General features: G+C 49.8%; 1 long non-coding RNA gene across 2 annotated transcripts; it reads right to left on the reverse strand.

Moving 5' to 3' along the window:
• Positions 1–4993: 4993 nt before the first annotated feature.
• LOC125933681 (uncharacterized) lies at positions 4994–19149 on the reverse strand. Of its 2 annotated transcripts, XR_007461066.1 has the most exons (6): positions 18940–19149; positions 15871–15957; positions 14628–14972; positions 8571–8823; positions 8332–8372; positions 4994–5180 (listed from the first exon to the last, which is right to left on the reverse strand). It is a non-coding gene; the product is annotated as an uncharacterized LOC125933681 (long non-coding RNA). The 2 variants fall into 2 exon arrangements; XR_007461065.1 differs by lacking the exon at positions 8332–8372 and having other exon boundaries at positions 4997–5180; positions 18940–19146.
• Between the last annotated feature and the right edge of the window lie 1349 nt (positions 19150–20498).

Genomic DNA, 20498 nt, shown 5'->3' on the forward strand with positions numbered 1-20498 from the left:
TGTAAGAGGTGACATAATGGTTAATTCATATTATTTCAATCCAAGAATTTCTAGGGAGTGGGGACTTCTTGAGAAGCACCTGTAAAGTCCTGGGCAAAGCCTCCCAAATCCTTGTTTCTCTCCAAAAGTCCTAGGGTCCTGGGCGATGGCAGGGCCATCTGCCTTCACACCTGACTTTACCTGGGTTGGTTCTTTTTATTTTAAATTTTTTTTAATGTTTATTTTTGACAGAGAAAGAGAGAGAGAGAGACAGAGACAGAGACAGAGCATGAGGGGGGAGGGGCAGAGAGAAAGGGAGACACAGAATCTGAAGCAGGCTCCAGGCTCTGAGCTGTCAGCACAGAGCCCGATGCAGGGCTCGAACTCATGGACTGTGAGATCATGACCGAGCTGAAGTCGGACGCTCAACAGACGGAGCCATCCAGGCGCCCCCACCTGGGTTGGTTCTTAACCAGCGAGGACGCCAGCATGTCCACGCCCCTGTGTGCACAGCTCCTGCTTCAGGCCCATGGTGCGGGAGGGGGTGTGCTGGGGGGCAGAGCTACAGAAGAAGGTGGGAGAAAGGGCTGTGAGCACACCCAAACTCTCCCTGGTGACCAGGCCCAGATCGGAGCGTTTCCTGTCTTGCCCTCTTGAAGACTCGAGCAGCCAAGTTTGAATCAGTGGCCACTTCCCTAATCACCAATGGGCCCCAAGGTAAGAATAGCTTCCCGCAGGGGCTGTGCTGCTCTTTTCTAATATTTGGCCACTGCAGGCCTGGATCTGGAAAGGGAGGGTCCCTAAGCACTCACTACTCCCCTCCACAACCTCTGCTATCTCTCCTTCCAGCCGCTCTGTCCTTGGAGCCCAGGCTGACTAAGCCCCTTACCCTACCTGCTCTGGCCCCGGTCCTGCCAGCCAGGGAGGTGATCACCCAGGGAGTGAGGGCCTGACTCCCACTTCCTCCAAATCAAGTTTCCTCGCCTCAGCTGCCCACTCAGAGGCCTCTACAAGTGAAGTGGGTCACCGAGGACATCATGTAGTCAGGCTAAATGAACACCAAGCACAGCCTTTTAAGGGGAGAGCCACGAGTAAGCACAGGCAGCCTGACGGAAGAGCCTTAAGAAGAACAAAGCATCCTAAGTGTAGATCATCTATGTATCCTGCTCGTTTTAGGAGGAAGAAGCCAGGGCTCCCCTGAGAGCCTGAGGATGAGCTTCTGAATCCAGATCTGCCACTAACTAGCAAGGCGACGTTACACAAATGACATGACCCTCAGGCTTTAGTAAAATGTAACAAGTGGGCCACAGTCCTGCTCCAAAGCTCCAGGATTTTAATTAAAATTATGAGTTGAAAACAGCCAGCCACCTGTGTTCCGGTTGCAAAGGGGAGGCTCAAGTTGTGTGTACGGATCCCGGGGTGGTCGTTCGCATTCTCGTTAGGTAGTAAGGGAGGCTGTGTCCTCTGGACTTTGGACCCATGGCCCCAGCCCCAAAGCTGCAGATGCCCTTGGAGGCTCCTCTCCACCCTCCACACTGAGGCATCCATGGCTTCTGCTTTGCCTGGTGGGATCACAGAGCCCCCTCGCCCCTAAGAGGAGGAAACTTCAACCTAGTAATTTAGGGAACTCCCAAGAGCAAGCGATATCCATGGGGTCCCCACTTCACGAAGGCTTGCTACATGAACACCCATGTGTAAAACACATTCAAGAATTGTGGCTGATAGGCGAAAAAGACCCCCCCGGCCCAAGAATCCCTTTGACTAGACAGGCCCCACAGTGTGTTTAAAATAAGTACTTACACACACATGCATGTGCGTGCACACACACGCTGATTATTGCCGCAGCTCTAACTTCCAGACCTTTCCTCCATAGCTGAATCTGCCCTTCTCATCAGGAAAGTTGCCTAGATTAGTGGAGACAGAAAAGGCCACTGAGCCCTTTGATTCAAAACCCACGAAGAGGACTCCCTTCCCCTATATTCACGGATAATTCTAGCCAAGGGTATAAGAAGAGGCCCCTGGTGTCACGAGGCTGCAATGCCTGGCAGCAAAGTCTCAGGAGACTCGGAGGCACAGGCAAAGTGCACACCCCCGGTGGTCTTCCTGCTCTCCCCTCCTCACAGGTTCTGTCACCTTCTGGAGGCTGTTCGGTGGGGCCCATCCCATTGCAGACCTCACTCCTGTAAGTTGGACAGTCGATTGGAAATAACTTCCACACTTGGGGTTTATTGTTGTTTTTTTCTTTAAAAAAATTTTTTTAATGTTTATTTATTATTTTTTAAAATTTTTTTTTAACTTTTTTTTTTTAATTTATTTTTGAGACAGGGAGAGACAGAGCATGAACAGGGGAGGGTCAGAGAGAGGGAGACACAGAATCTGAAACAGGCTCCAGGCTCTGAGCTGTCAGCACAGAGCCCGATGTGGGGCTCGAACTCACGGACCTCGAGATCATGGCCTGAGCCAAAGTCGGCCGCTCAACCGACTGAGCCACCCAGGCGCCCTTTAATGTTTATTTTTGAGAGAGATAGAAAGACAGAGTGCGAGCAGGGGAGGGGCAGAGAGAGAGGGAGACACCGAATCCAAAGCAGGCTCCAGGTTCTGAGCTGTCAGCACAGAGCCCAACGCGGGGCTCGAACTCACTACTGTGAGATCGTGATCTGAGCTGAAGTCAGATGCTTAACTAGCTGAGCCACTCAGGCGCCCCTGTTTTTTTCTTTATTGACACTAGCCTGACTGTGCAACACAGCGACTCTTCTGGGCTCCAAATTTTTAGCTTGATTATCTATATAGCATACCCTATCTTGCTGAAAGATTAACACAGGCACAGTGATGAGTTCTTACTGCAAATGGGATGCAGCATTCCACTTGCCATTGTCTGACAAGTCAGCTTTATCGGCAATGGGCCCCGTGTGCATCTGTGATGGGCCGTGTGTGTGTGTGTGTGTGTGTGTGTGTGTGTGTATGATGGACCCAATGTGTGTGTGTGTGTGTGATGGACCATGTGCATGTGTTTTTCAGTCCAGAGACAAAGCACAGGTCAGCAGCATCACAGTGACAGCAAGAGATGCCTTCGCCTACGTGGCCGACCAGGAAGGCTTTGTGCACGTCTATGACATCAAAGAATATGGCCTGCAGGGACCTGAGCTGCAGCCCCCCAAGAGTAGACAATAAACACTTCATGTTAAATACTATAATGAGCACAGCTTCAGTTTTAACTTAATATTCTGGTTGGTAAGATGAAATTGTACCAGTGAGGATGGGGGGTAGGGGGAGGCGGTCTATAAAACCCTTTAAGGATGGGTTTAGAAACAAATATTTTTAGCTTGGCAAGGATACAGGAAAATGGGCACTCCTATATGCTCTTGGCTAGGAAGCAAATTGGTGTATACTATCGGAAGGGTAAGTTGACTCTACATATCTAAAGCTTCAAACCGGCAATCCTACTTCTAAGCATTTGGCCATAAGAAATAATAAGACATGCGCACAAAGATTTAGTTATCAGGTGAATCAATACATTGTTCGTAAGGGAGAAAGAGAATAATTAGAAGCAACCTAGATATCCAACATAAGGAGGATTGATTCAGTACATGATGGTATAACAAATACACTGGAATACCATCCAGTCTTTGAAGAACAGTGCCGTAAATGAAGGTGTATTCACAGGAAAAATATTCTCGGTTAATTATTAAATGAAAACATTCAGATCGCAAGACAACATTAAAGTATGAATCTTAAAAATAAAGAGAGCATGATTCTTTGTTAAAACGAAGAAATACATGGAAGATTGAAAGTCTGGAAAGACACACACCAAGGTTTTCACAAACATTATCTCTTGGTAGATGAGGTTATAAATGTGCATTATTTTTTATTTTTGGAAATCTATATTCCAGAAATTCTGTCTTATGGAAACATTGCTTCAGAGAGCACAAAAGAATGGAAAATGAAAAGCACTAGTTGCTACTCTGACCTCTTTTACCACCTGACCTGCCATTTCTGCATCCTGGGAACACTGTGAATGAATCTTAATTTTCTTTCAGAAAGTTTCTATGCATATATATATACAGGGGCACCTATATCCCACTACATAATTCCCAGAACTTGTTTTTTACCTTTGCATCCCTTAGACAACTTTCCAAAAAAGCACATTTAACTCCGTTCAGCATATTTAGAATCTAACATATTTAAATGGCTATATAGAATCCCAATAAACACATTTCTGGAAGGCCAATATAGAGGTAAATACAGACTTCCATTTAGTCACCTTTTCCTGTTCCCCACAGAAGTTTAAACGCTACAGCAAGAGAAATTGGAATTTAGAAGTAAGAGCCACCTGCCTAGCCTCCATCTTCTATTCCAAGTACTGGGTGCATAGCACTTGCCAGGCTACTTTACAAATCACTTTTGATTACTGGTCTACTCCTGCGTGCTTTCCAAACCCTAAGCACTGAGGAAAACCATAGCATAAGCAGCTTGCAAGGGACCCATTTTATATGTCTTTGGACCTGGCATGGGGTCTTTCACATAGTTAGGTGCTCAATAAACACTTAGCAGTTAGTGTAGCAAAACCAATGACTGCCACACCGGTACCTCTCCCTTGCTGGACACTCATCCGGATCTGACCCCATCCCATGAAACTGCTGTATGGCATCTAGCATTGTGGTGATTAACTCTCCCACTGTACTCAGGTGTGTTCTTCCTTTTGATTTAGATGTGACCTTCCGCACGGCCCATGTCAGTGTTGTGACGTCATGAGTACCATCTATTTTAGAGTTCAAGAACTTGTAAGAGTTAAAATACTTCCCATTGCTTTGATCAAATCAACCCTCTCAAAAGAGCTCTGAATTAGTCAAAATAGGAAAACCGGATTGTAATCCCGAATCCTACTGTTGGGGAAAACAAGATGTATGTACTGCCTGCACAGGACTAAAGGAAGCGATTGGAAGTCTTCATTTTTCTTGTAAATGGATCATCGTCTTCCGTGAATTGGTCTGGTATTTTCCTTTAAGTTTAGACACTTAGTAAATTTAATCTTTTTATTACTTTTTAAATTTTAATTTATTTTTTAATTTTTTGAGAGAGAGAGAGAGAGCACAGGTGAGAGGGGCAGAGGGAGAGAGAGAGAATCTTAAGCAATCTTCATGCTTAGCGCAGAGCCTGATACGGAGTTTGATCCCACGAACCTGACTTGACTGTGACTTGATCTGAAATCAAGAGTCAGACACTCAACCTACTGAGCCACCCAGGTGCAGGTGTCCCCCCACCTTTTTTTCTTACTGAATTGAAAGGAGTCAGTGCTAAGGGCACAACCTGAACTCTGGTGGGGCTGTTCTTTACAATATCTTGATCTTTCCCCCAGACCCATCATCCATAAGATGGTTTTCGGTGTATCTTGTTTGATATCCTGGGACTGGCGCTGGAGAACTTGGAGGGTGTGATGTGGTAGGAGGTAGGGAGAGAATGGTACCAAGGATAATTCAGAAGATTGACCTGCCTTCTATATTCCAACCATCATTAATGGAGCATTCACATATTGATTCAATGTCCCTTTCATGCTGGAACAGCTTTGGAGCATCTTTCCTCCCTTTTTATCTCATTAGTTTAGAGCTGATAGAAGAACAGTTTCTGCTCTCATCCTCCCTTGACTGCACCATCTGCCTATGGAGCAGAGATGGGGCGTACATAGGTATGGAATATCCTACCTGGCTGCCTCCTCAGTCTCAGTTCAGGGCTACATATGTTCTCTAAGGCCAAGTGTATTAGTCAGCTCAAGCTGCCTAACAAATACTGTTGACTGGGTGACTGAAACAATAGGCATTTCTTTTCCTACATCAGAATGGTTCTGGAGACTGGAAGTCTGAGATCAGGGTGCTGACATGGTCGGGTTCTGGAGAGAACTCTCTTCCTGGCTTCCAGAGGGCCATCTTATTGTATCCTTGCGTGGCAGAGAGATGGCTCTGGTGTCTCTTCTTATCAGATCGCTGCCAGATCAGGGTCCAACCCTCATGAGCTCGTTTTAACCTTAACTACTTCCATACAGGCTTTATCTCCAAATATAGTTACACTGGGGGGTGGGGCTTTAACATGTGAGTTTTGCAGGAAACAAAATTCAGTCTATACCTTAACGTCAGCCTACGTTCACAAAGAATTGGCAAAATTAAAGACATTTAAACTTAGAGAGCTCACCTAGACTCAATGCAGTGAGTTTGGTAAGAAAATGTGTTATCATAGGGTCATATCTTGGTTGGAACAATTCAGAACACAGGGAAGGGCCTAGCCTGAGTGGGCTAAAGTAAGGAGATTCACCTGACTCACGATGTACAGAGACTCTGAACCTATTTCAGCAGGTCAGCTTGTCTCCCTAGCTGATATTCCTTGAAGCAAGTGCTAAAACTAGAATTTATCCTGTCTGTCCTTAGTTTAGTACTGAGTAACTTATGCACCCATGTGATGCATTCTGTAGGAGGCATTCCAGGCTCAAGTCTCCAGAGCCAACTGCCCTGGAGTTGTTTCTTATGGAACCACAGAAGCAGAACTAAATTTGATTAGGTTGACCTAACAACCTTAGCAGTAAGCTTTGCTCTGATTAGAAGATAGGTTAGCTTCCGTACTATGCTTATTTGTCTCTATTCCTCCAGGAACCTTTGGGCAGCATAGCCCCTGGGATATTTTCATTCCTGCCTCCCGGAGCCACCCTAGAGTGCCCTATGAAATTTTGACAGATCCCCAGAGCATGCCTGCTCCCCCAGTGGTGGAAGGGGATGTTGCTGCTATGCACAAAGGAAAGGAGGAGCGAGACAATGTGGTGGAGGAAAAGGCTAAGGTTGGTCCTGGTCCATCCAATTCGCCTGCATTTTCGGATTTTGTGGCTTCCAGGCAGATCAGCATGGAATACAAACTGCAGACTGAAAGAGTCAGGGGATGACCCAGAGAACAAGTAAACATAGAGATTTAAAGTGTGTCCCGAGATCGTGCTTCCGACCAGGTAGGGTGGGGGAGGGGGTGGTTGTGGGTGCATCTGTGGGAATGATTGAAGCTCATCCCCCTAGCGTCGCTTGACTTTGTCCTCCTTTGACTGATAAAAAGGCAATTATTCATGGCCTTGGAATGTAAGGAGACCCAGGATCATGCTCAGCCCGGCTGTCACATCTGAGAAGGACAGACACTGCAAATTCAGCCCACGGCACACACTCTCTATTAAGAAATACACACAGAAGCTTGGCTTCCAAGTGAAAGGAAGAAATGAATGGGTTAGTGCCCCAGTCTATGAAAGTCAAAACTGGAGGAAGAGATTTTAAGAGGGCCCTGGTAGATGCAGTCTTGATTTAGAGCTTAGTGAAAATATATGGATTTCCAAGAAATGCTTGCCCTTTAATAAATTGAAAAGAAGGTCATTTCATGAGCTATTGCTCACTGGTTATGTTACAACTCAAAGCAGAACACCTGCTCTGCCAGCAAAATAATGTGTCTCGGGTTTTTCCTTGGCAGCCTCCTAGCATACTGATCACACGGTATGACCTCGTCGCTGACTTTTGTGTAGAGCCCCAAACACGTTCAAAATAGGAAATAAAGGGACTGAGCAGGCATAGATCAAGAAAACCTTCTGTCTTGTCAGAGGCCTCTCACATTTCCACGATCCTGTTCTCATAAGCATTCCCAAGGTAACAAAGAGGTGCGGTGGTAGCCCTCAGGAGATCAGAATGTGTCTACCCAGCACCATTGGTCTATTCAGAAATACAATAATTTCAGTGTGCATCTGATACGGAGCAAATAAATGCGTTCATTAATTTTGATAGGCCCGCCATTTGAAAACAAAAGCCCAGAGGGAGGAGGGAAGAGAGGAAGGCGAGAGGAAGGGAAAAATGCTGATGTGCTCAGAAGCCAGGCGAGTGCTTGGCTGGAAGGCAGTCTTAGAGAGAAATCCCACTGCAAATGTAATGTAGGAACAGGAAGGGAGCGGAGGGAGGGCAAGGCAGGAGGAAGAGGGAGAAGAGGAGGAAAAGGAAGAGGCAGGGTGGGGAGGAAGCCGCTCAGTTTCAGAAATCAAAACAGATCATTGACATGATGTTGGTTCTCTGAGGGTGAAAGAGAGTGGGGCAGTCGGTTCCAGGATGGATTTTGGTTTTCGCTGGTAGACCATTAGGTGCATCTGTGTTTATTTTTCTGTCCAATTTGACTGCTGGTACCTCAGGAAACAGTCTGCAAATTCTTTCCCGGAGAAATACACAGGGCAAAAGGAAAGAACCTGAGCCCTTATATAGTGTATGTGGGCCATTCGATGGGACCCCAAACTGTGAAATTGCAGAATAAAGTGTTTATGAGGTAGGGTCGCCTGAGTTCTGTTGTTAAATTCACCTTCATTAGTTTCGTGACCTCCAGCAATCACTTCCATTAATCTGTGAATGAGAGGCGGGATTAGCTGATCTGTGAGTTTTATTCCAGCTCTAAAAATGTTATGTTTCTCTGAACGTCTGTTTTGCAAAACCGAATGTGTTGATTGGATTCCGGGTGTCAGTAGCGATTCTTCCCGAATACCAGCATATCAAACACAACCACAACTGAAGTAAGTTGATGGAATGCAGAAAATCACTCACCTGGAAAATATCACATAGGAGTTGGTGGTTTCAATTCCCGAGTAAAAGCTCGGGGGAAAATGCTCTTGTTTTGTAACGGATTCAGCCAGCCTGTGTCTTGTTCTAACGCAGAAAAATGCATGTAACTGACAAGCTATCTCTGTTCCCTGTCACCATTATGATCCTGGGTTCCCATTCCCGCAAGTGTTCCTTCTTCCAGCCTGAAAAAACCCCTAACCCTTGCTCTCCAGAAGACTCCATCCTTGAAGTTGAACTGAAACAAGACATAAATCAATGGTATGCATTTTGCAACGGCAGGTGAGCCGAACAGGAACAGCCAGGTCAAAGCGAGGGCCCCCTTGAAGTAAGGCAGCCTTTCCTGGCTGAGGCATCCTGGGCTACTCTGCCATCAGCATGAGTCACTTGTCCCTAAGCCCCGCAGCCTGTGAATATAATGAGGTCACCATTCAAATCTCACCAGTTTAACATCCTGCCTGCATGATTTAGATCTAGGCCGTGGGGCTGTGTGAGTGATGACACCATCCCGACATGCCCAGTTCCTTGGTGCAGTGGCTCTAGGTCATCAGGAGCCCAGACCCCTTCTTCATACTTCTACCCACTATCTTGGCTCCGGTTTCTGTCTTCCCTATCACCTTATAGCTTCCAGGGCCTCCCACCTTCCAGACAGTGTGAAGAAACAGAGGCATGGCGAACAGAGGTCCAAGACAAAGGGGAGGCACCTCCCAGCCAGATCAGCAACCTTTATGGACTTTTCTAGGAGGTCCCATACACTGCTGCTTACATCCTGTTGGCCAGAACGCAGTCACGTGGGCCACACCTAGCTGCAAGAGGAGTTCAGAATTCTGTAACCAAGGAGGAAAGGAACAAAGGATTTTTGGTAGACAACTAGCAATCTCTATTTCAGGGGGTCACATAGGAACATGCCTCAGATGCTATCAAAATTGGAGAGCATCACACACAGAAACACCATCCATCATGGGCATCATTTAGCCACGAATCTAAAGTTGGCCTTGGGAGAATTTTTGGCCAGTTAGAAAATGACACGGACTAGGATTAGAGTTACAGGTCTGTCTTTGAAAACAGTGTGACCTCAGGCAAGTCACTTAAACTTCCTGTTATACACATGGAGATCTCCCACGTGGGTCTGCGATCCAACGAGCTGGTGAGCGTGACAGTGTGTAGGTCCGGAGAGGGAAAGGGAGGGGATCCTCTGTCCTCAGACACGTGGGGTTTGACATCACCAGCGTCTTCGTCACTGTCATCGTGGGCAGCAGCAGAATCGGTGTCATTCTTTATTCACCTTCGCAGAACCTGCTTGGGTTTTAGTTTCCCCTCCTGGGAGCATTAGTCTGCTCAGGCTGCTGTCACAAAATATCAGACTGAGCGGCTTAAGCCACAGGCATTCATTCACATAGCTCTGGAGGGTGGAAGTCTGAGATCAAGGTTCTGGACAATCCAGTTCCAGGTGAGGGCCTTTTGCTGGCTTGCAGTTGCCGCTTTCTCACCGTGTCCTCATGGGGTGAAACACGAACAATGTCTCTTCCTCTTCTTGTGAAGGCACTGATCCTATGACCTCATCAACCCTAATTACCTCCCAAAGACCCCGTGTCCAAATACCATCACACTGGGGATTAGGGCTCCAACATCTGAGCTTTGAGGGACACCTTGCAGTCTATCCCTGGAGACTGTTATGGGTGTGGGGCAGGGCAAGGCTTCCAAACAGCATAAGCCAGCAGTAAGAAGCCACCGACACTCGCTCCATCCACTCCAAGTGGGGTGGCATGGAAGCTGGCTCTGGACACAGAGCTGATTCTCTACCTTTTTCTGCTGACTGGCCTCAAGAATGGAATGCAAAGGGGGAGCTGTGAACAGTGAAGGAAAGAGGCCAGAGCGGGGCTGCCTCGCAGGTCCCAACCAGGAAGGGAACCAGTGGAAATACTCTCATCCAACTGGATCAACACCTGTGGTTGTTGGGCTACTGAAAAATGTATGTTTTCTAAGGCAGGGAACCGACGTATGTACAGTAAATGTTTTATTTCAACTTGCAACAGTGAAATGTACACCCATTCCCCAATCTTTGGATGTTGGGCCAAGGCTTTTTCTTCAACTAAGAGATGAGTTCAGCACAGTCTTCCTTAAATCCATTACATATGACTTTCAGGTTTTGCTTTTTTTTTTTTTTAATGTTTATTTTTGAAGCAGAGAGACAGAACATGAGCAGGAGAGCGGCAGAGACAGAGGGAGGCACAGAATCCGAAGCAGGCTCCGGGCTCTGAGCTGTCAGCACAGAGCCTGACATGGAGCTCGAACTCACAATCTGTGAGACCATGACCTGAGTGGAGTCAGTCGCACAACAGTCTGAGCCGCCCAGGTGCCTCTTTTTTGCTTTTTTTAAGTACAGCAAGAACCTGAAGGTGTTTGCAAAACAATATGAGCACAGCGGACTCCTAGATTTTTTAGAATTTTCCACCAAGCTTTAAAAGTTGTCCCATCTATCCTCAATTCAATATCACCCTTCCTCTAGTCTTTCCAAAGAATTCATCTCAGTTCTTACAAGGTTTTGGGCACATTTTCATCTCACTTAAATAAATATATAATTGCAGTAAAATGTCCCACTGGCATAAACAGGTCTGGGAACACACACAGCAGGTCCTTGTTAAGTGTACAACTCAACCCTCGACCATTGGGAGCAGACGTGCCATCTGCCAGATGTGATCGTTGGGAGGCTGCGGGCATCTGGCAGGTGTTTACAGAGTAAGTCAGTCAATCTGCGAGTTCCGTCAGGAGGGCGTCTGTTATATGTGAGCCTTGGAGCGGCAAGGATTCCCCTACAAATCACACTGACGCTTTCCCTGGACAGCTTGGCTGTAGCACTGAGGACAAGAAGGAGAGACCATGAGCAGCAAGGAGGAGGGAGAAGATCCTGTCACTGCTCTACCCGCGTTGGTGCTACCTCACCTACATTCTCTGAGTGGGGCCCGGCCTTCTCCAATAGCACACGCCTTACTCAACGCCAAAAAATGTTGAGGGTCTTCTGTCCGGGGCCACCTCTGACAGTCAGGTGGGAATCACGAAATTATTTTGGTTGGTCCTCACAACATCCTGGAGAGGTACGACGTGTTATCCACACTTACGGATAAGGAAACCGAGGCTTCGAGTTTGCCCAAAGTCAGACCACTGTTCAGTGGTGAGGCAGGCGCGTGGTGCCACTGCTCTGTGAAAGGCCATGCCGCAGAGAAGGGCTTGGGTCTGAGCGCAGAAAGGAAAGCATAATTGTAAAATGCTCCAGATGTTACGTATAAGCTGTTGGCTGGGGGCAGATTATTGTGGAATCAAGCGTCCTCCCCCGAATGCGGGCCCGAGTGACGGCGCTAGTGTTAACTTGCTGAAACACAGGCTGGCTGGAGTTCACTTACACGGAGAGGGGTGGCCAAGTGGCCAAGAGTAGATGGCTCCCAGGCTGTGTAGGGCGAAGTGAGGCTGGGAGAGGCAGACTGGGAAATCATCTCCAGAGACACGGTACCAGGAAGGCGAGCGGATGACCCAGTGGCTGTGCATGGAGCGGAGAGAGGGAAAGGGTACCTTTGGGCTCTCAGAGACGTGGAGGGGGTGCCACCCGAGGCCACAGAATCCAGTAGAGAGACAGAGAATCGCCCCACAGAGACAACCATGCTCCAGCAAAGGGTAGGTGAGTGTACCTCCTGTCCCTGGTAGATCAAGAACATTCAGGCTTGGTCTCGAGATTTTTGCTGAAAGTCGTCAGTGAGTACTTCCAAGGAGTTTGTTCAGCATTCATGCTGCACTATTCGTTGAGCACCGCTCTGTGTGGGACACGGTGGGAGTAGGAGGGAGTCTGTGACCCGAAGGAGTCCACAATCAGGGAAGCAGCGGGTAGTCTCCAGGCTCCCCCACCCTTCACCGCTTAGCTGCCCCTTGACAGCAGGGGTGCACAGCATTGTGGGAACATCAGTGTGGGGGGCCCATGGAGGGGAGGGCTTCCTGGAGGAAAGGCATTCACACCCCGGCCTGAAAGTTGAATAGAACTCAGCCAACTGAAAGAGAACTTTTAGAAAAGGAATTGCCGCTACAGCACGGATGCACCTTGAGGACATTCAGCTGAGTGAAATCAGCCAGACCCAGGAGGACGAAGACTGTACAACTGCCCTTACATGAGGGACTGAGAGGAGTCAGATTCATAGGGACAGAGAGTAGGACGGTGGGTGCAGGGGCTGGGAGAAGAGGGGAGTACTGAGCTGTTGTCTAATGGGGATCGAGTTTCCATTTTACGAGATGCAAGAGCTCCAGTCATGGGTGGTGGTGAACGGGCTTAACGCCACCCAACTGTCCTGCAGTTAACGAAGGCTAAAATGGTCAATTTTGTGTTATGCGAGTCTTACCGCAATTAAAAGTGAAAGGCAGGGTGGAGGGAGGGAGGGAGGAGCATGAGGCAAGGCCCAGGGCAAGAGAGAAAGGTGGAGGAGTTCTCGGAGTGTGAGAAGCTCCATGTGCTGGCACAGAGTCTGGGGGGAGGTGACCGTGGGAAGGACTTGACCACGGAAGGAAGGATTTTGAGGGGCGGAAGTAGAAGGCTTTCCAAGGTGTTTCAAATTCAGCAGGAGGGAGAAGAGCTGGTGATAGAGGGTCAAATCGAAGAGAGGAGCATGCGCATGTTTTTGCTAAAGGAAGCGGTGCTGTGATGGGAAGGACCACCGTGCCGAAGGGGGGGCTTCCGGTTAAGCGGGAGGCAGCAGGTGCCTAAGGAATCCGCATGCTCATCTGGTCCTTTTCCTGCAAGCTGCCGCTGGAGCGGAACCAGCCTTCCCGGAGAACGCCTGAGCTGGGGTGGCCCGGCATCTACCAGACCCTCCGGTGCCACCAGGTCGCCTGCATGTCGGCTGTCCGGGAGAAGCCAGACTTGCCTATTATCGGCTCGGATTTGTTGAATTTAAATTGTCCTGCACAGGAAAAAGAAGGAAGCGAAGCCGCCCAGAAGGAGCACTGATCACATAGCAGTTTCCGTGTCTGGGCTCTGAAGAGACCAGGGTGCTCTTTTCTTGGCAAATTCTTCTTCCCCAGTTAATCCAGTTGACTGACTCAGAGTAAGCTTTGCCCGACGGGGGCCAAGAAGAACAAAACAAGAAATGATGTCTGCCAATGTGGGCTTCCTCCCAAAACAATTAGAGCTTGAAGTGAAGCCCACGGGTCAGATTCGAGGTTTTTCTTCCTCGGAAGCCTCGATTTCACTGAGTGCAGACAGCACAGAGCTGATGGGCTGCAGCTCTGTCACGACCCAGGTGTCCCCGACACCTCCTGCCCCCAGGTGGGGTGGAACCATGGAGAGGAAAGGGACGCTGTTGGTAAGAAAAAATAACTAACAATTTTGAAAGTCTGTTTTGTGCCAGGCAAGCCTCAGTTAAGACCTTGGATGTATTATCTCCTTTATTCCTAAAAACACCCCTATGGATTATCCCATTTCACCAACAAGGAAAGTGAGGTTCTGGGAGTTTAAATGACGGCTGATGGTTATCAGTTAAGTAAACGGCGCAAGAAAATTCAGAGGCCACAAGTTCTAACCAACAATGCAGACTCTCAGGGTAGAGAAGAGCAAGTTTCAGGAATAATATCAGAAGGCCAATTGCCGGGTCCTTTCCAAGCGTGGCTCTAAAGCAGCCATTTGAAAGCTCTCAGCCCCCTCAGAGATCCTAACAGCGGTAGAGAAAGAATAATGATGTGACTACAAGTTACAGAGCACTTGCTAGGCTGATCTCTTCATGGGCATCATTTAACCTTGAAGCAGCCTAGGGAAGGTGCATCCCTCCTTGTTAGATGAGGAAACTGGTCCTCAGAGAGATTACATTTTTTTTTTTTCATAAAGGCACCCAAGCCAAAATATCCCAACTTCAAACCTTAGTTTGGCCCCAGTCACTGGGCTATAAATCTCCACCCTTAATCCAAAGCCATCATTTTGCAAATGAGGACAGTAAGGGACAGAGTCCGTGGCTGCAAACACAGGAAGTCTCTTGACCCTCCAGTCCGGTACTTGCCAGTACTGCTCACCTGCTCTTTGGTCAGCCCATGACCTTCTTCACACTGGGGCAAGCGGGGCGCTGTCCTGGCCGTGCCCCTCCCCGTAGGGCAAGGGGTCTGCGGGACGAAGGAGAAGCGTCCCCCTTCTGGACCATGCTGCAGGTCCTGGGCCCTGGAGATGTCGTGCCCAGATGGCCCTGCGTCCGTGTCCAGGGCCATGAATGCAGGGTCCTCAGGGATTCATCCATCCATGGAGAGACCACACAGTCCCAGCCCAGCAAGGGGGCAAAGGGGTGGGTGTTTGCTGGGGTGCGGACACACATTGGGCGTGCTGGCTGGGGGTGCCATCCACGCCCCTCACGGTGCAGGAGGAAGCTAAGGGTGGAGGGAGAAAGCGGGTGAGCTGGGGGCTGGGAGCCAGGGGCTGCCCTCCCTGCACTGTCACATAACCACGGAGCCACGAGGACTCCAAAATTTTACGTCCGTACTGGCCTTCTGGGGCCTTACGCACCGCCAAGGTGGGAGGATAGAACATTTGTCACCTGCTGAACATTTTATTGGACACTTTGTTAACTTGATATTTAACTTTTCAAGACTGAGCCTCCATCTGTACTCTTGCCCTGGACTCCCAATTAGAGGTGAGCCTGTGCCTACTTCTCTTTCACTTCTCCGACTCCTCCACTCCCAGACCTCAAGGCCCCCGTGGCCTTGTTCCCTATTCCACCTTGGCCAAGAATGCTGGATCCTCACTCGGCACGTTTTAGGAGCCCCGTCCCGTCCGCCACCATGACTGGCATTTCACACGTGTCTATGTCCAGCCACTCCCGGGAAGAGGCTGCTCTTTCCGGTTAAGTTGCATGATCGTTCCCTGGGATTTTTCTGACCCAACCACACAGGAACCTCCAGCTGGTGCCGGTGGAGAACCCTCACATCGGTGAAGACTCCTGGCTACCCGTTAGGCAATCCAAGCTTAGGCAAAATGAGAAATTTATTGGTTTGTAGAACCATGGGAAACATTATGACCAAGAACTTAAAAACCCCATCAGGGCTAACGTCCCATCCTTGTCCCTGTGATATTGTCTGTTCTCTCTCTGTCTGTCTCTCTCTCTGCAGACCAGTTCTGTCCACGGTGCAGGAAACATGGCCACAACAGTCTCTGGGTTTAATTTGTAGCCTGAACTCCACAGAGAGACTGACGTCAGGTTCTCTTGGGGTTCTAAGTCTCACATCCCTAGCAAAGGGACTTGCTGACATATCTTGAGTCAGCACTTACCTTGGCTCAGACCGAGTGAGGGCCGCAGCCTTGTTCCTTTAAAAATGGCTGGTCTCGTAGAGCCACAGTGATGCCAAGGACTGTTCCCTGGAGAAGAGGAGGGTGCTGAGTAGACAAACAATCCTCTCCGTGTCTCCGAAAGCTAGACAATTGATTCCCACTGCCTCAGACTAGCAAACTATGCCTATCTGCCTGCCTTTCCCCCACCTTCCCTCTCTCCTTCCCTCCTTCCTTCCCTTCTTCCTGACATGGATTTAAATCCCGAGTTTTCTCCTTCCTACTGAACCCAGGCTCCAGAGGCACAGAGAGGACCCACTCTCAGCTTTATCACCAGCTTGCGGATGGGCCAGAGTATATTACTACTTATCCCTTAAGCCTGAATATCTTCAGCTGCTACAAAGGGCAGGGGGAACTGTGTGCACCCCCACCCCCAGATTTTGCCCTTCTGTGTTGGAATCTTTGAGCCTCCTAAGCAACCAACCCACCTTGGCCGGACCCCTTTCCCCATCCTGCTTTATGTAAACCTTCAAACACTGGATCTCTCCCCATTTTAATGAAGTACTCATTTTTAATCCTTTATTTTTGGACCATAACATTTCGAGTTTAATCCTCAGGGTTCTAGCCTGCCTACTTGGTACTATTTTAAATTGAGAGCTCTGCATTAATGCTGTTTTGCTGAGGGCAGTGTTCCCTCCATTAACTAATCCCTTGAGGAAATAATGCCATTATATGAAGTCAGCGGCGTTCAAAACAAAACCCTATCTTATAAATCATGTCAAGCGGGGTTCCAGATACCTCCAGGTGCAACTTCCAGTGGGTCTGGACTTGTTGGAAGAAAATGGGGCAAAGCAGTGGAAAACATCTGCCCTTTTTTCTGACCCGGTTCTTCTTTCCCCCCTTCCCACTCTTCCTACCTCTGCAGCCAGAATCCTGCTTTCTCACCTGTCCACTGGCGGTCGCAACGGGAGCGGAGATAAGCCAGCCATTACCCACCAGTCCTTGCCGACATAAGTTTGGGAAATGCTGGATTCATGATCGTTAAGCAGATTTGTTTACCTCTGACCCCACATCAAGCCGATCACCTCCAAAAGGCAGCACCTCCCACCATCCCCACAGGGCAGCCAGGGCTTCAGCCTATGGATGTGGGAGTGTTACCAACACTCAGTCCATAACAGAGGCGACTTGCTCAGGATAATAAGCAAGAAGGTGGCAAGAGCCAGGTCTGGGACCGATGATGTCTCTAGATTCCTACATCTGTCCTCTTCCCTTTGTAAGTAAAGGACAGCGTGAGGCATTGTGGACCAGCAGGTGGGGTGGGCAGCTGGTAGGAAGGATGAGACTCGATACGATCTGAGATGCTGATGATGCCTGGCATCCGAGCAGGGGCCCCGGGGGATCCAAATTCGGCCCACCAGTAACCCCCCCTTCTGGTGAGATCCCAGAGGGAGACCCACAACAGGGAATAATGGAAGATGGAAACAAGGGCCATTTTATTGCTAGCCGAGACGACTGGTTTTAGCCAAGACGACTGGTAGTCCCTCAGACGGACCCTTCCAGGAAGCAGAGCTGGGATTATGACAGGCTCAGAGCCTGAGCGGTCTTCCCTTCTCCTGCCCAAGTCTTACCACCAGGTTTCAGGGAGCTGAGGACTCTGGACTGAGGGACCCACCGTGAGTGTGAAGCCCAGTCAGGACCCCAGTCTCTAACCAGCGGTATTAGAATAGTGGCACTATCTTCTCTCCTCTGTTTGGGACAACTCAGCGTAGCACCACTTGGCTGAGCCTGGGAGCACAATCTGTCTGTCTTCTCAGGAGGCTCTGGTAGAAGGTAGGGGACCATCAAAGAGGAACCGGGGTCTTTTCTCCACTCCAGGCGCTCACTCAGGGGAGGCCAGCTACAGCTCCTAGATACTTGGCCAGATGCCCGTGAGATTCAGGACGGGGACAGGAATAATATTCCTCCAAACCCTGGAAGCCACTCTGTCCTGCCTGAGTCCTGACTACTCCCAGGTCCCTCCCTGAGGCCAGCCTCTACCCTCCATCCCTCAAACCACCTCTTGCCCTTTCTGCTCAGATTAAACCTGGGCCTGCCCTCCCCTTCCCGTCAGTTCCAGGATCCCAAAGAGAATATTCTATAGATGCTAGTCTGAAATAATTTGTCTGGCTCAATGTGTCACGCCTTCCCGTACCTCCCATCCCGAAACACACTTTCCAGTCTCCCCTTTCATTTCTGCCTCCTGTTGTGGTGACTCTCATGAAGAAAGATGTCATTTGCGGACATCCTTATGACCATCAGAGGTATTTCTAAAGGCTTACAAATTTTAATTACCGGCTTCATATTCCTACACAACAACAAAGCAGGCACATTTCATCTGGGAGATTTCTCTCTGGTGTAACACAGACAGGAAAATATTGCAAGAAAGACATAGGCAATATTTTTTCTCCTCCACCGTGGGGCACGGTAGTGGGCTGAATGATGGCCACCCAGAGCTGGCAAGTTCTAATCCCCAGAGCCTGTGGATGTGACCTTATTGGGAAGTGGGTCTTTGCAGATGTGATTAAACTCGGTATCATGAGAGGAGGAGATGACCCCAGATTATTCGGGTGGGCCCTAAATGCCATCACAAGTGTCCTTGAAGAGAGGTAAAAGAGATCAAGGGACACATGTGGGAGAGACGATGTGAAAAAGGGAGAGAGATGTGGCCACAAGCCAATGGACCCCTGGACCTTCTGGAGCCACCAGAAGCTGGGAGAGGAAAGGAAGGATCTCCCCCCCCCCCCCACCAGAGCCCTCGGAGGGAGGGGGCGCCCACCCCCAGCCTGATTTCAGACTGCTGGCTTCCGGGCCAGTGAGAGGGGAGCAACAGATGGGGGACACTGAGTGCCACAGAGCCACCAGCAGAGAGGAGGCCCGAAAGATCACTCGACTTAGCCCCAGAAAGTTCACTAGTGATTTCTGAGAGCAGAGCGGTTGTAGCAAATGTAAGGAAACGACGGACATTGCGTTCGCAGAACATTCTCCCACACGTAAACTTAGGAAAGTGAGCAGTAAACTGGAACCCTAAATTACCTCTAGTGACATGTATGCGTCCCACGAGAGCCTGCAGGCAGAGGTCCAGCGGTGAGCGTCCTGTGGATCAAGGAGATCCTGGGTTTCTCCTTGTTCCACCCAGGTCAGCCTTAATATACGTATCTTTTGTCCCACTGAGGACACAGGCCCTGGAAATCAGAAGCACCTGTTTCAGCCACGAGCATGAAAACCAGAACGAACCCCGAGCATCCTGGGTGCTCCCTTCTGTCCATCTGGTGTCTCCCGGTCCTTGCCCCATTGCCTCCACCTGTTTCCTACTTGGGACCTTCCTGAATCTCAAGTGCAGCCAAGCATTGACTCTTTTCCCTTTCACGTGCTATCCAGAGTTTTAGCCAAGAGTGGATTTCAAACCCCGTTCCTCACAGAAACTGTTGTATGACACAAAGACCTCTTCGGAATAACAGGGTTGGAAGGGGAAATCCACACGCGGCCAGTCCTGGCTTTGCTTTGTTTCATAGTGTCAGGGGGGGGGCACGTGCGGGGCGGGGGCTGCCACCAGCCCCCGGAAACGAGCCTACAAAGGGGTCTCTTGGGCCACTGAGAACAACCCCAAGCTGAAGCCCACACAGACCATGTTCCTGACGGGGCTCCTCATTTCTTACATAAGCTAATAAATCTTCACTTGCTTTTAAAAGGAGAGGTCAGGGGTGCCTGGGTGGCTCAGTCGGTTAAATGTCCGACTTTGGCTCAGGTCATGATCTCACGGTTTGTGGGTTCAAGCCCTGTGTCTGGCTCCGTGCTGACAGCTCACAGCCTGGAGCCTGCATCGGATTCTGTGTCTCCCTCGCTCTCTGCCCCTCCCCGGCTCATGCTCTCTCTCTCTCTCTCTCTCTCTCTCTCTAAGAATAAATAAACATTAAAAAGAGAGGTCAGGATGTCATAGCCAGTTTGGGCAACCAAGGAGAGGAGTCTGAGGCTCTTCTCCTCCTCATGTCCCCCAGCTCTCCTCACGCCCCCTTCAGGTCCCCTTGCGCCCCCCTCAGTTCCCTGCACACCCCCCTCAGCTCTCCTCACCTCCCCCTCAGCTCTCCTCACACCCCCCTCACCTCTCCTCACATCCCCCTCAGCTCTTCTCACGCCCCCCTCAGCTCTCCTCAGATCCCCCTCAGCTCTTTTTCCTCCCCATCAGCTTTCGTCACACCCCCCTCAGCTCTCCTCAGATCCCTCAGCTCTCCTCACGCCAGACTCAGGTCCCCCCAAACCCCCCTCAGCTCTCCTCTCGCCCCCCTCAGCTCTCCTCACGTCCCCCTCAGCTCTCCTCATGTCCCTCAGCTCTCCTCTCGTCCCCCTCAGCTCTCCTCTCGCCCCACTCAGGTCCCCCCAAACCCCCCTCAGCTCTCCTCATGCCCCCCTCCGCTCTCCTCTCGCTCCCCTCAGCTCTCCTCTCGCCCCCCTCAGCTCTCCTCACATCCTCCTCAGCTCTCCTCATGTCCCTCAGCTCTCCTCTCGTCCCCCTCAGCTCTTCTCACGCCCCCCTCAGGTCCCCCCAAACCGCCCTCAGCTCTCCTCACGCCCCCCTCCGCTCTCCTCTCGCCCCC

This window comes from Panthera uncia (genome assembly GCF_023721935.1).
Source record: "Panthera uncia isolate 11264 chromosome A1 unlocalized genomic scaffold, Puncia_PCG_1.0 HiC_scaffold_16, whole genome shotgun sequence".
NCBI lineage: Eukaryota > Metazoa > Chordata > Mammalia > Carnivora > Felidae > Panthera > Panthera uncia.